We start from the raw sequence: 13,830 nt of genomic DNA, 5'->3' as shown, positions 1-13,830 counted from the left end.
AGTGTATTTCTGCTGATACGGAGCCTCCAGACCGCCCGCCCCGGGGGCGTGGCTAAGGTGTATGGGGCTTCCACATGGGGGGCAGTGAAGATGCCTCACCTGGGGCCGTTTCTGACCCGCAGTTTCCCTACCGCTGCCTCGGAGGACGCCCCAAAGAGAGGCAGCTTCCTCACGGGCAGCCAAACAGGGCTTTTTTTTTCTTTTGCACCGGCGGCAGAAAGCATATGTGCACATTTAAAGCACCAAGCCCTTTAAACTTTTCCCCCCACCCTGGCCAAGAACAAAGTGGTCTCCTGCCAGCTGGTGATCAGCTGGTGTTGGCATCCTTGTCCACTTGCACGTTGCCAATGTCACCAGCCATCATGGATGCCTCCTCTCCATTGGTTCCCGTGCTCTTGCTGAATCTGCAATGCACAGCCACAGCTGTTGCCGCTGCCACCGCTGTCCCCCTGCCATCCCCCATCACCTCCTTTGTACATATGTAATATTTAAAGTTTTACGGCGTTTTTTATTGTTAGGTGAAATGTGCAGGAATGTGTGTAGGGGTGCACTTTAAATTCCACACTTTCCAGGATTCTAGCAGCGCATGCGTACATGCCGCTCTAGGGTTAGGTTGGTTATGAGTTTTAAAATGCGCTGCAGCTGTGCTGCAGCTTCCCCACCTGCATGGCAGCTGACGCTGCAATTAAAGCCTGACTGCAAACTGTGCATGTTCCAGGACCCCGACTCCTTATGCGACGCAGCAGACACGGAGCTTTTAAATGGGCAACTTAAATTAGCGGTGTAGCAATTCTGGCGTACCCGTGCGCAACTTACAGACGGAGATGCGCAGCTGCACACTATATAGAAAAGAAGTGGGGAAAAGCAGCACCTTTTTAATGCTGCTTCTTCCCGCTTGGGGCGTGCGGGCGGCGTGTTCATGGCGGCATTCAGGTAAGGGCCGTCTGAAGGCTATACCTTCATGACATCATGACCACACCCTTTTTGCCCGTCTGTATCCCGCCATAGTTACTTAATATTAAGTAATATATGTCACGTGACTGCCAAGTGCAGCTGGAAGCTTACTGCATTGGACAGCTAATGCGACAGTAGCGCATTTGGCAGCCTATTGATGGACTTGCTTGATAATGAAAAAGTGCACCAGGCTACAGGTAGACTACAACATTGTCTCTTAAGGTGTGCCCATAGACACTTCACTTTTCTACCCTCATGCAATAATCTCCAACGAGAAGAGTTATTACTTCTTTATTGGCTCCGGCCAAGGCACAGAGTGGTTTTCACAATGATAGCAAGAGATGTTTGTCAATTATTTTCTTATTGTGTATGCTATTCTGATTTAACATTATCAACATAAGTGAGAGAGAGGATGTGAATATTTTATTATCACTTTGCTGGCAGCCCCAGATTGCATTATTGTTTTATTGAATGTGTTTAATCTTTATTTTTTCTGCTTGTAGTATTTTGTCTACAGTGGTACCTCGGGAACCAAATACCCAGGTTACGAATTTCCGGGATACGAAAAAATCCCATTGGAAATAATTGTTCCGGGTTACGAATGTTTTTCGGGTTACGAAAAATTTTTGTGCTTTTCGGCGCTTTTTCGCACGAACGCGCTTTTCCCCCATTAGCGCCTATGGCAATTCGCTTACGAAGGCTTTTCGGGTTATGAAAGCGGCCGCGGAACGAATTAATTTCGTAACCGAGGAGCAGTGTATTTCTGTTTTCCTTGCTTTGTGATGACCTGTAGCGATCAACAGCAAACTTGAATACTCTTCTGTCTCGCTCTTTCTTGAGCATTGTAATTTGATGCAGGTCTGAATACACATAAAAAGTGCTGAGAAATTCAGTATCAAAGGCGGGATACAAAACCGCCGCTTTGCGGTGTTCCCCCGCCGGGCCATTTGCTCCGCAAGGGAGCCGCAGCATCCAAACCGCGCGGCTCCCGCGCGGAGCAAAAAGAAGCTCCATTTCGGGCTTCTTTCTGCGGCGCACGGATGACGTAGCGAAGCGCCAAGGGCGCATTCGCTACGTCATTAGCGCCGCGACACATCTGGACGCTATGCGTCCAGTACGTAAAGATGGCGCCGGCCATGTAGAAGGACCGGCGGCATCTTGTACGTTTGTATACGTACTAGGGTTAGGGGGGTGCGGAAGCACCGCCCCTTCCTAACCCTAGTACGTATACAATACGTACTATATGGCGGTGTGTATCCCGCCAAAATTTTCCAGATACTTGCTGACCAGGGAGAAAAGCTATAGAGGAAACAATGCTGGTAGAGGAAGAGTCAAATGGTCTGTTGGTCCTAGTAGAACAATAGAATAGATATTAATGCGAACAAATTGTATTTGTAATCTCAACTAGAATAGAGTTGGAAGAGACCACAAGGCCACATCCAGTCCAACCCCATCCTGCCATGCAGGAATCCAAATCAAAGCATCCCCGACAGATGGCCATCCAGCCTCTGCTTAAGACCTCCAAGGAAGGAGACTCCACTACACTCTGAGGAGGAGTGTGTTCCACTGTCAAACACCCCTTACTGTCAGGAAGTTCCTCCTCATGTTGAAGTGGAATCTCTTTCCTGTAGTTTGCATCCATTGCTCTGGGTCCTGTTCTCTGAGCGCAGAGAAAACAAGCTTGCTCCTCCTCAGTATAACATCCCTCAAATATTGAAACAGGGCTATCATGTCCCCTCTAACCGTCTCTTTTCCAGGCTAAACATCCCCAGCTCCCTAAGTCGTTCCACATAGGGCATGGTTTCCAGGCCCTTCACCGTTTTAGTGCCTTCCTTTGGACACACTCCAGTTTCTCAATGTCCTTTTGAATTGTGGTGCCCAGAACTGGACACAACATTCCATGTGGGGCCTGACCAAAGCAGCATCGGGATTTTTTCGTATCCCGAAAAATTCGTAAGCTGGGTAATTCGTATCCCGGGGTACCACTGTACCTTACATTTCTCTGTGTTGAATTTCATTTTGTTAGCTTTGGCCCAGCTTTCTAGTCTATTCAGGTTGTTTTGAATTTTGATCCTATCCTCTGGGGTTTTAGCTGTTCCTCCTAATTTGGTGTCATCTGCAAATTTGATAAGTATGCTCCCAATTCTGTCATCCAGGTCATTGATAAAGATGTTGAATAACACTGGCTCCAGGACAGAGCCCTGTGGGACCGCACTGGTCACTTCTCTCCAGGAGAAGTGGAGACAGGCAAAATATTGGAAATGTCAGCCTTAATGTACCTGTCACTTTATATCTTCTTTTATATCACATGTTTTAATCCAATATCTTTTAACCAAGTCCCATTCTGTTTCTCTTTTTGTTTTCAATTCATTGTTGATTAATTCTGAGAAAAATAGTTCTCCTTTTAAAACAGGCTCCAGATGTTGTTAGACTACAAATCCCATGATTCCTCACCACTGCTGTGCTGGCTAGTACTAAGAGACTCAACTGTCCAACAACATTTGGAGGTTGCAGCCTATCTGCAGTAACTTAGAACTGAATATTCCAAAGAGAGACCAAACCTTCTATTTAAAATATTGCTCTGTTCACAGCCGTGTTGGTCATATAACAATATGGTTTTCCTGTGATGTACGTAAGGAGTGTAAGACTTCTATATGCCTTCGTTTTAGTAGGTGCCGTGAACAAATACCTTTTAAAAATTAATATTTTGTGGCTTTGATCACATCAGTACAAGTGGCATTGTGTACATTTTGCCCCCTTTATTTCTCATCAGCAGCTTAAAAATCAAACGCTGCCTTGTTCTTTGGTTTTGCCTGAGCTTTCCAACACACTTTGCTATTCAGAAACAGCTAAGTGAGTATTTTGTTGTTGTCAAACAACAAACTGGCAAATCAAGGCGCTGAATAGATTTCAATTATTATAACAGTGCTAAGCTGTCATGTTTTTAACAGATCCATATAAAGTTAATCACATAGAATAAAAATATGGAACAAAGGGTGATAACGAGAAGCAGCGATGTGAGACAGGCAAAATATTGGAAATGTCAGCTTTAATGTACCTATCACTTTATGATTTATATCTCATTCTCATCTGGTCCCTCTGTAACTACTGCTGCTGAGGGAGCTTCATTAATAAAAACTTTAGAGGTTTGTAGTAATTTTTAAAGAATTGTGGTTGCTTTCAGAGATGAGGTAAATGATGCCATTCCTACTCAAATTATGGTGCAAAATGGGTACGTGTGTAAAGGAAATAATAATCGCAATGTTGACTGCTGCAAATGAATGGAGATTGTACATCTAACTTGGTATTATGTGCTCCTCTCCCATGCAAGAAACAAAATTAGAGTTTAATTTGTTGATTCTCAAGGTCTCAGCACATGGGAAGTTTGGGTTTGGAAGGCTGAGTGTCTGTATTCTGTGTGCTGATGTGCATTGGCTGTTATTTTTAATTGTAGAATACATTGGAAACCAGTGTGGGAAACCTGCACCCCTCAAATTGCTATTGTTAATCCGCTTCCATCAGACCTAGCCAACATAGGCACTATTTGTAGCATAATGGGAATTGTAGTTCCACACATTTGGAGAGTCATAGATGACCTCCCCTTACTTTTAGCCAAGAAAGAGTGCATGCGTAGTAAAATGGGCCATTTAACATTTAGTGTTTGAAAATATGCTCTGTTTTTTATTGTTTTTACTCTTTATTTTATTTATTATTTTATTTAAACTTCTTGCAGTGACAATAGTGCCATCTTGTAGTAATAAGCTTGGCTACACAATAAATGGCTGACAACATTCTGTTTAGTACACTGAGGACACGTTCTGAGGATACTACGAGCAGAAGGAGCCTCTCTGAAAATGCTATTCTAACTGTTAAGAAAATCCTACTTTGTCCTTCCTTTGAGAGGACGTTATGATCTTATGAAAAATTGATATCTGCGTAAAGAGCATGAATTCTTAAAGAAGACAAGCACTGAAACGTATAGCAATGTGGGCTTGAGGAAGAATACTTTTGTCCTATGTCATTCTGACCATTATTGTACAGTGTTCCCTTGATATCCAGAAACCCCCCACGAATATCAAAATCCCTGGACGCTCAAGTCCCATTATATGCAATGGGGTACTAAATTGGTGTCCCTTATATAAAATGGCAAAATCAAGATTAGAGTTTTTTAAATAAATATAGTTTCAAGCTGTGGGTGACGGAGGGCCAACTGTAGTGCTATATCCAATGCAGTATTCCCAGTATGGTCAGTCTGCCATGGTACTCCTGAACTTTGCAGGGGATTTTGTAGTACTGTGTAATGAAAGGCTCAATTTGAGTGTCTTCAGATTAGGGAAGGCTGTGTAGAACATAGTCGTTTCTGTCCCAGAGAATTACTGTGTACCAGAGCATGCATTTGTTCCCCTGGAAGAGATGAATAATGATGATTTTCTAACAAGCTACAGTTTGAAAATCATTCATTAATAAAGGGCCCGAACAGACAGGCCAAAATAAAGCTGCTTCAGATTACTTTGGAGGTATGCTGTTTAAATGATGCATGCGTCCTAAGAGGCCAGAAGCCACACCAAAGCCGCGCTCTAGTCCTAAAGACTGGAATGCAGCTTTGGAGCAGCTTCTGGCCTCTTAAGATGTGTGTGTCACTTAAACAGCATACCTCCAAAGTGACCCAAAGCAGCTTTATTTTGGTTTGTCTGTTCGAACCCAAAGATAACAAGGGGTTATTTATTTTTATTAAAAAAATCACAGACAGAAGAAGGCAGCTGTAGTGTAAGTGATAATGCAATGCCTCATGGAACACCATTAAGATACACTGGCTTTCAGGGTTCAGAAAAGTTGCTTTGGGGTGAACTGAAACTCCCCAAAAAATCCCGGCCAGTATGGTTGTGGAATCCTGAGAATTATACTTCCAAAAAGTAACTTTTCCAACCTTTGCAACCCCTTGGGCAAACAGAATACCCCATTGAATTGTTGCTTTACTTATGCAGTGTGCTGCCCTTCCAAGGTTTAATGCAGACCTTCTTGTAGCAAAGCCCCTCCCTCCACATTTTCCCATTCTTCTCATTAATAACCTAAAATTCCTGCTACCTTTGATTAACATAGATTTTAAAAACTGTGTCTGCTCTGAACACTCTGCTTTAGAGGCACTTGCGCATCTTAACACACCTCACCTTTCAGGATGTGTGTGAATTATGTAAAATACAAAATGTATGTTTTAGCCAAATATGTATCGCTCTTAAGGAAGGGGACATTGACCAGGGCAGGGAGAGATCAGTTCCTTTGGCATACATGATTAATGCGTCTGTAGATTCCTGGACTTAGCTATGTGGTACACACACATTCATAATTCAGAGACATAATCATGTTAGTTACTCTAGAACAGTGGTTCCCAAACTGCCGTTTAAGAAATTTTGGTCTTAAGCTCCCAGAAGCCTCGGCCATGTTGGCCAATAGTCTGGGATTCTGGGAGCTAAAGCCCAAAATCTCTTAAAGCACATAGTTTGGGGATCACTGCTCTAGAATATCAGTGTGAAAATTGATCTTGTAGCACCTTTGAGACTAATAGAGTGACAGACCTTCTAGTATAACATTTCATAGACTTGGTCTGTTTCCCCAGATGTATGGAGTGAACTGGTGCCTAGGAAGGACCTTTATTTATTTATGGATTGTAGAAATACCATAGAAATGCAGAATAGAATAGAAATGCCATAGAAATGCAAAACTTGTGGGTATGTTGATGGGGTGACTAGTTCAGTTTTAACTCTGGTCGTTGAATGACAAAGGCAGGAGGAAAGATGTTGCCTAAAACCAGGGTGGGTGGATGACCATATTGACGGTGGAAGGAGTATGGGAATGTAGTGTGTGCAGGACGGGAAACAGAAAGATGTGATAAATTGGTCAAAAGCATCCTCATGAGTCTGGGATGTTAAACCTTGTTATAATATGTGTAGTGTGTCGGGAAGCCACTGACTCTGTTCAACCCACTGTTGACAAATTGGTGTATGTGGATATATTCCAGTTCAGCTGTTTTCTCTTTTCAATCTTCTTTTGTAGTTTTGTTGTTGAACGACTGCTGTCCTGAGGTCAGAGATTGAAAGAATAGAGGGCATCCTCATCAAATTTGCAGATGATACCAAATTGGGAGGAGAAGATAATACCCCAGAGGACAGGATCAAAATTCAAAATGACCTGAACAGATTAGAAAGCTGGGCCAAAGGAGTGATGAGTGACTTTATTTAGTTAGTTAGTTAGTTATGGTATTTATACCCCACCCTTCAGCCCTAATGGCTCTCAGAGCGGCTTCCAATTATTATTTTTAATTAGACGGTTCCCTGCCCTCAGGCTTACAATCTAAAAGACACAACACAAAAGGAGAAGGGAATGGTGGTGGGAAATGGGATGAGGTCCAGTGATTCTTCTCTCCCTCTGAGGCCTAGACCAAGGCAGATGGACTGGAGGGAGGGCTCTTCTTCTTCAGGCTAGCCCTGATGGAGCTGGGCCTGCCTGGTCACTCCCTCTCAGGCCGGAAGATGACTTAGGGAGCCAGGTATGTTTGGCCTGGAGAAGAGTAGGTTAAGAGGTGATATGATAGCCCTGTTTAAATATTTGAAGGGGTGTCATATTGAGGATGTAGCAAGCTTATTTCCTGCTGCTCCAGAGAATAGGACCCAGAACAATGGATGTTACAGGAAAAGAGATTCCACCTCAACATTAGAAGGACCTTCCTGACAGTAAGAGCTTTTATTGACAGTGGAACACAGTCCCTTAGAAGGTGATGGAGTCTCCTTTGGGGGTCTTTAAACAGAGGCTGGATGGCCATCTGTTGAGGGTGCTTTGATTGGGAGTTCCTGCATGGCAGGGAGTTGGACTGTCATACAGGAACTCAATGAGTCTGTGATTCTAAATGCGCAGGATAAATCAGATTATAGGAATGGGAATACCCCAAAACCAGTAGCAGAACACTTTAGTCTTCCTGGGCAATGGCTACATTCTTTCCCAATCCCCTTCCATATTCTGTCACTAACATATGAGAACATGCTGGATTGTTGGCTTCTTATTCTGTGCTGCAGAAATTTACAGGGGAAGAGCTCACATTTGGTCCTGCAGCTTCTCAAATGTTCTAATTAGATCTTATATGCTGTTTTGGTTGAATCATTCATTTATCTGATGCTCTGCAGCTTCTGGTGAGGCTTCAGTTTGCCCTGTGGCCTGCAGGTGGCCAGTTGACTGCTCCTGTAGTACATATATCATGCTGTCAGATTGCCTCCAACAGTTTTAAACTGATCTATCTGGTTGCTTAACAAATATGCCAACAAATGTGATAATCGCGTGTTTAAACTAGCAGGGTGAATGCCTTCTGTTGCTTTTGATTATGGCATTAAAACAGCTGCGTGCACGAAAACAAGTAAGAAGAACTTACTTAGGCCTTTGACCGGATTTCCTCCTCCTCCCTTGCATCAACTGTTCAGTTAAAAAAAAACCCTGTTCAGTCAACAAAACCCTGAATCTTTTGTGCGCAAATCTAATCCAGTTCCTCTTTCTGGGAGTCTTTCACTGACTTATAACCTTAAACTCAGAGTTGAGCAAACTGGGGTCACTTCTTGGGCTGCACAAAACACCTGTGGTTTATTACTCTTCAATTGGTAAGTAAAAAAAGGGCGAGAGAGATGTGGCTGATATGTTTGGAGGTATATAAGATACGTGAATAGCCTGGCTCACTTAGCTACCCTCTTACTGAAAGCATTGCAGAACTAGGTGGAGTTGCTGTCTCCATTTCTGGAACACTTTAAACCCTCAGTTCCTTGGGGCAGAGTCTCAACGGAGTCAAAGTCTTGTGTTGGTAAGCAATGAAAATTGGTTTTAAAGGAACCTTTCTTTTTGGTTGTGGAGATGTGGAATTTACTACAGTATTTGTGGGTTTGGGGGACTATGTGGCCATGTTCTAGAAGAGTTTGTTTCTGATGTTTCGGCAGCATCTGTGCAGCCACAGATGCTGGCGAAACGTCAGAAACAAACTCTTCTAGAACGTGGCCACATAGCCCCCCCCCCCAACCCACAAAAAATTATGGATGTCGGCCATGAAAGTCTCTGACTTCATATTTAATCTACTGCCTCTTTCAGCAATACAGTCTTCCTCCTTGTGTATGTACTTGTGAAGATTTTCAGTCAAATACCCAGCTGTTGTGGTCAATATTTATGCCTCCATCATGGCCCCCATCAGCCAAAAACTGCAACCAGAAGTTATTTCAGGAGTTGCCATTATTTAGTGAATCAGTGATCCCAGAGGTTTTATTTAAATGGGGGTGCAGGAACTTTTCAGGGTTTTTTGGATAAGTCTGTGGGGAGCAAAAGTATCTCTAGGGGCCCATGTAGTCTGCAGTTTCCGCACCTCTGACAGTAATGAGAGCACAAAGGATCAAGAGTGTTGCAAAGCAGCCTTCCCAATGGAGATGAATGATTCCTAGCATAACCATTTAAAAGGCATTATGCAACTATTCCATGCCCTCTTCCACCTTCCCCTTTTGCATGATGGGGGGGCGGGGGGGGGGGGGAGATGGAGAAACATGGGAAGCTTGTTTTCCTACCAATGCAAGCAGTTTTGTAGACGCAAAGACCTAGGGACCCCGCAGAAATGGTGGCCAAGATGTCTACTCCAAATTAAACAGAAATGAAAGAGATGGGACAAGAAAAAAGATGGATTAAAGAAAGGCGGTGAAGACAGAGATTACTGTGAGAAAGCATGAACAAGATTCATTTGTGGAGATGGGCAGAAACCAGTCACCAAATGGTGGTTCAGATATATCAACACCATCCCCCCCTTGGAAAAACAGCATTTCTGACAGTTTGTTGGTATGTGCCTTCAAGTCATAGATTCATAGAGTTGGAAGAGACCCCAAGGGCCATCCAGTCCAACCCTCTGCCATGCAGGAAATCTAAATCAAAGCATCCCCGACAGATGACCATCCAGCCTCTGTTTTAAAACCTCTAAGGAAGGAGATTATAGAAGTCATTTCCGACTTATAGCAACCCTGAGGCCATAAACCTATCCTGGGGTTTTCTTGGCAAGATTTGTTCACAGGAGGTTTGACATTGCCTTCCTCTGAGGCTGAGAACATGTAACTCGCCCAAGGTCACCCAGTGGGTTTCATGCCCAAGCTGGGATTTGAACCCTGATCTCCAGAGTCTCAGTCCAACGTTCAAACTACTACGCCACAGGGTGGGGTGTGGCAAAAATGTAGGAGGTGAGAGGTAAGCCTGTTTTTGCCTTGCTGTTGTTTTGAAAGCTCTAAGATTCATTGTTTGTGCCAGGTGCCTTGCTTTGAGTGGTGGGCGACAACCAACAGCTGGTTTGGTTTTAATGCTTGGAATCTAATTAACTTGTACTTGCTGAAGTAAACTTCACCATTCAGTCTTTTAATCAGCCAATGGAGATGGAAATCTCCGATGAAACAACCCTCATGAGTGGTTACAAGCCATTAACTGTCAACACATTCTTTTGATTGACTAATCCAATTAATTTGCTGGCAGGGGACTTGACAAAATGCTCTTGCTGCTTATAAAAGATGCCTGACATCTGTCCTTAAACTTGTTTTATCTTCTTCTGTTGGTGAAAGACGAAGGCCTTGGTGTGCCTAACTGTACATGCCTGAGGAATTCCTGTTAATTTGCTGTAAAACATGTTGGCCACACTTCTCTGAAAGAGCACCACTTTGGTATCATAAGTGTTGTTTGTGTTGCTGGCTATTCTGTTTTGATGAGTGTTTAGGAGGGAAGTGAAGATGCCTGTCTTGGCTATTACTTTGTACTCTTCCAAAGGATGAGGGAACTGACGTTTGTGATCACGGCATCTTGCCACCGTTGCGTCTCTAGCCAGGCAATAGTGTGAGCACCATGACAAGTTGGAAAAGGTTAATTTAACCATTTATGTAAGATCAGACAACAGACTCTCTGCCAGTGGAATGTTGATGAGGATGAAGTTCTAAAAGTTTGGAAGGATCTGGAATTTTTGAAGCCAAAGATTTTTTTTTTTTTTAAGTGGCAGTTCTGGAAAGCACATGTGGCAGACGCAAGAAGGTGGTGGCAAGAGCTGGTATTTCACCTTTGGAGGGGTCACTGAGGCTCAGTGGAGGCTGTAACTCTTCCCCCATCCCTTTAGTTGGTTTGCCAGCCAGGGCCTAAGATGCATTCTGTGTGGGTAGGAAGCAGTCATCTAGTCCAGATTGGTTTATGTTTATAGGTTCTAAATGTGCTTATGCTTAACTGCCTTTTATAACTTTGCAACATCTTAAGATGGGCCTGGAGAGTGCACATTAGCATGTTGTACGGTGGTCCCTCCACATTTGCTGGGGTTGGGGGGGGGGTGAAGGTGAATGATCTCCCATGAATGTGGAAAAACCACAAATAAAAAGAACAGTGTTCTTTTTACCTAAAAGAACACCTCTAGGCATTTCCAGGTCCTCCAGTGCAACTCTGTGGTCAACATCTGCCAGAAGTTGATCATAGAATCATGCTGGAGGACCCACAAATGCCTAGAGAAGTGTTTTCTTTAGGAATTTCTAGGTTCTCCAGAACAGCTCTATGATCAGCATCAGGAAAAGTCATGCTGGAGGACCTAAAGATTCCTAGAGAGAGAACATATTAATCAAAGCCGCAAAAGTCAAAGCTGCAAATGTGGAGGACCAACTGTAATCTTTAGCAAACTACAAGAGATATTGCGTTCTTCTTACTGGCAATGCGCTCTTCAAAATGAGCAACATTTTGCCAGGTTGGTGGCAGCAGTGCCCAAGGGAATACATCTATGCAGGGGCTGAAGGTTCTTAAGAGAGCTAGTTCTCCCTCTTTAGCTCAGGAGCTCAGGTTGAGGAAGATCTATTATGATAGTACAACACGGTACTATCTTCTGCATCTTGGAGTAATAAAGCAAGGTCTGTGTGTATTCTTTTCACAGTGAATACATTTTCTTAATGGTTAATGTTATGCATTTGGTAGTTCATCGATTGTAGTATACAATTAACACTTTTTTTCAGGGCATCAAGTAGCTGGCTAACCTTTTAGTAGATGAAAATGGATTTAGCTGACTAAAGATTTCAGCTATACAAAGTGTGCAGAGGTCTGCAGCAAACCATTTCTGGTAGAACTGACAGCACACGTTTCAAAAGGCTCTTGGAAAGATTGGCCATAAAACAGACATTTCCTCATAGCCTAGGAACAACACTACTCGTTTTTAGATGTCATAACTCAATACAGACTTCTCACATTTCTCTCCCAGGTATATAACAAAGTTCCAGATCTTGTGCCATGCAGAGAGATTATTAGGAAATAAAGCACCTTCCACGCAGTCTTCAGAATAAAATGCCATGAGGAAAATAAGAGTTTGAGGGGTTTTACTATCAAAAGGTTTTACTACAATTGTTGCAGGTGATTCTGCTTTGTCCCAGACAGGCAACTTATTTTGTGCTTGTCCTGCAAACCATAATTCATGCTCATTTCATATCTTGATAGGCCAGGCAAATGCAAACTGTAATTTGCCTGTTCATCTCAAAAGCAAAATTCAACCAGGCTGGGGAGTCACGAAAATGGAGTAGGAGAGGGAAAATGATAGACTATGTGTGTGCCTGAGACTCTTGTACACGTTTCCTTGCATTAATGCTGATCCACTTTGATTTATTCATTACTTGATTTCTAGTCCACCTGTTAGGCTTCAGTTTCCCTCCAAGATGGTGTACAAAATATCATAAAAGGGGAAGAAGAATGATAATAAAGCATAGGTACAGCCAGCCCTTAGTATCTGATGGTATTTGGTTCCAGGAATCACCCAAGGACACCAAAATCCCTAGCTGTTCAAGTCCCATTCTGTACAATGGTGTCTCTTATATAAAATGGCAATTTTAAGGTTTGCTTTTTGGAATTAAAACAAAAAAATTCAAACCGTGGATGGTTGAATCCATGGATAGAGAATCTGGATATGGAGGGCCAACTGTAATCACTTGGTTAAAACCATACTGCGCCATAGAATTAAACAGTGATAACTAATATAACAAAGCAGTTGACAAAAGTAGTTAGGAAAAAGCTGGTTTAAATAAACATGGATTAGATAGTTTCTTAAATTTGCAAAGGAGAGACAACTCATAGTTCCAACTCATAGTTCCAAAGCCATGGGGCCACCACAGTGAAAGCCATTTCCTTGGTTGGAGGTTGTGTCTGATGTCCAAATGTTAGTCTGAAAGTGAACAGCAGTGGCATTCAGATTGAGAAAGTGTTGCAGAAAAAGCTGGATTTGTTTCTTTTGCTTGTTCAAAGAAAAGAGAAAACCCACTGTTTACATGGTAAATTGGATTCTAAGTCACTCCTCCATTCACAGAAGGAGACGGTTTCTACCAGTTCTGCCCTTCAGCTACAACTCCCTACACCTTATCTAAAAGCCATTTTGAAGGGTCATCCAGTTCCCAAGGAAAAGAATTTGCTGGGCTGGGAGAGATGTGGGATGCTTTGGGGGCAGATGTTTTTTTAAACCCTGTTCTGTTCATGTTCTGCTTGGAAAAAATACGTTTTTGAACTAAAGCTGTTGGGTTCTGGGTTCAAAAATAAATATCCGTTCCCAAGCTCTTGGTTCTGTCCATGAAAGGAAATTTTGAGAATCCAAGCGATTATGGATTCTTAATCCTTGCAAAATGCATTTGGTCCACTTTTGGATTATTTTACCCATAGCTGCAGAAATCCTTAGCAGGATGTTGGGAACTGGAGGAGTTTACCATATATACTTTACTATAAGTCGACCTCATGTATTAGTCGAAGTCAGGTTTGGGGCCAAAATTATGGATTTTGCCATGACTTGTGGATAGGTCGAGGGTAAAACTTGGAGTATATATGGTACTTGCA

At 42.9% G+C, this 13,830-nt stretch overlaps 1 protein-coding gene across 4 annotated transcripts in view; it reads left to right on the top strand.

Annotated features, from left to right (window-relative positions):
• TANGO2 (transport and golgi organization 2 homolog) overlaps positions 1-13,830 on the top strand; it is a 96,701-nt gene that overhangs the window by 9,817 nt on the left and 73,054 nt on the right. The window contains exon 1 of one of the 4 annotated variants that reach the window (XM_042442090.1): positions 8,446-8,594. The exons of 2 other annotated variants lie outside the window; for them this stretch is intronic. The gene's annotated coding sequence lies outside the window, so the exon portion shown is untranslated. Of the gene's footprint in view, positions 1-8,445; positions 8,595-8,772; positions 8,792-13,830 lie in introns of those variants that run through there. One more of the 4 variants, XM_042442093.1, reaches the window with a different exon arrangement.

This window comes from Sceloporus undulatus, chromosome 10 (genome assembly GCF_019175285.1).
Source record: "Sceloporus undulatus isolate JIND9_A2432 ecotype Alabama chromosome 10, SceUnd_v1.1, whole genome shotgun sequence".
NCBI classification, from domain to species: Eukaryota; Metazoa; Chordata; class Lepidosauria; order Squamata; family Phrynosomatidae; genus Sceloporus; species Sceloporus undulatus.
This window is presented reverse-complemented; position numbering and strand designations above follow the sequence as displayed.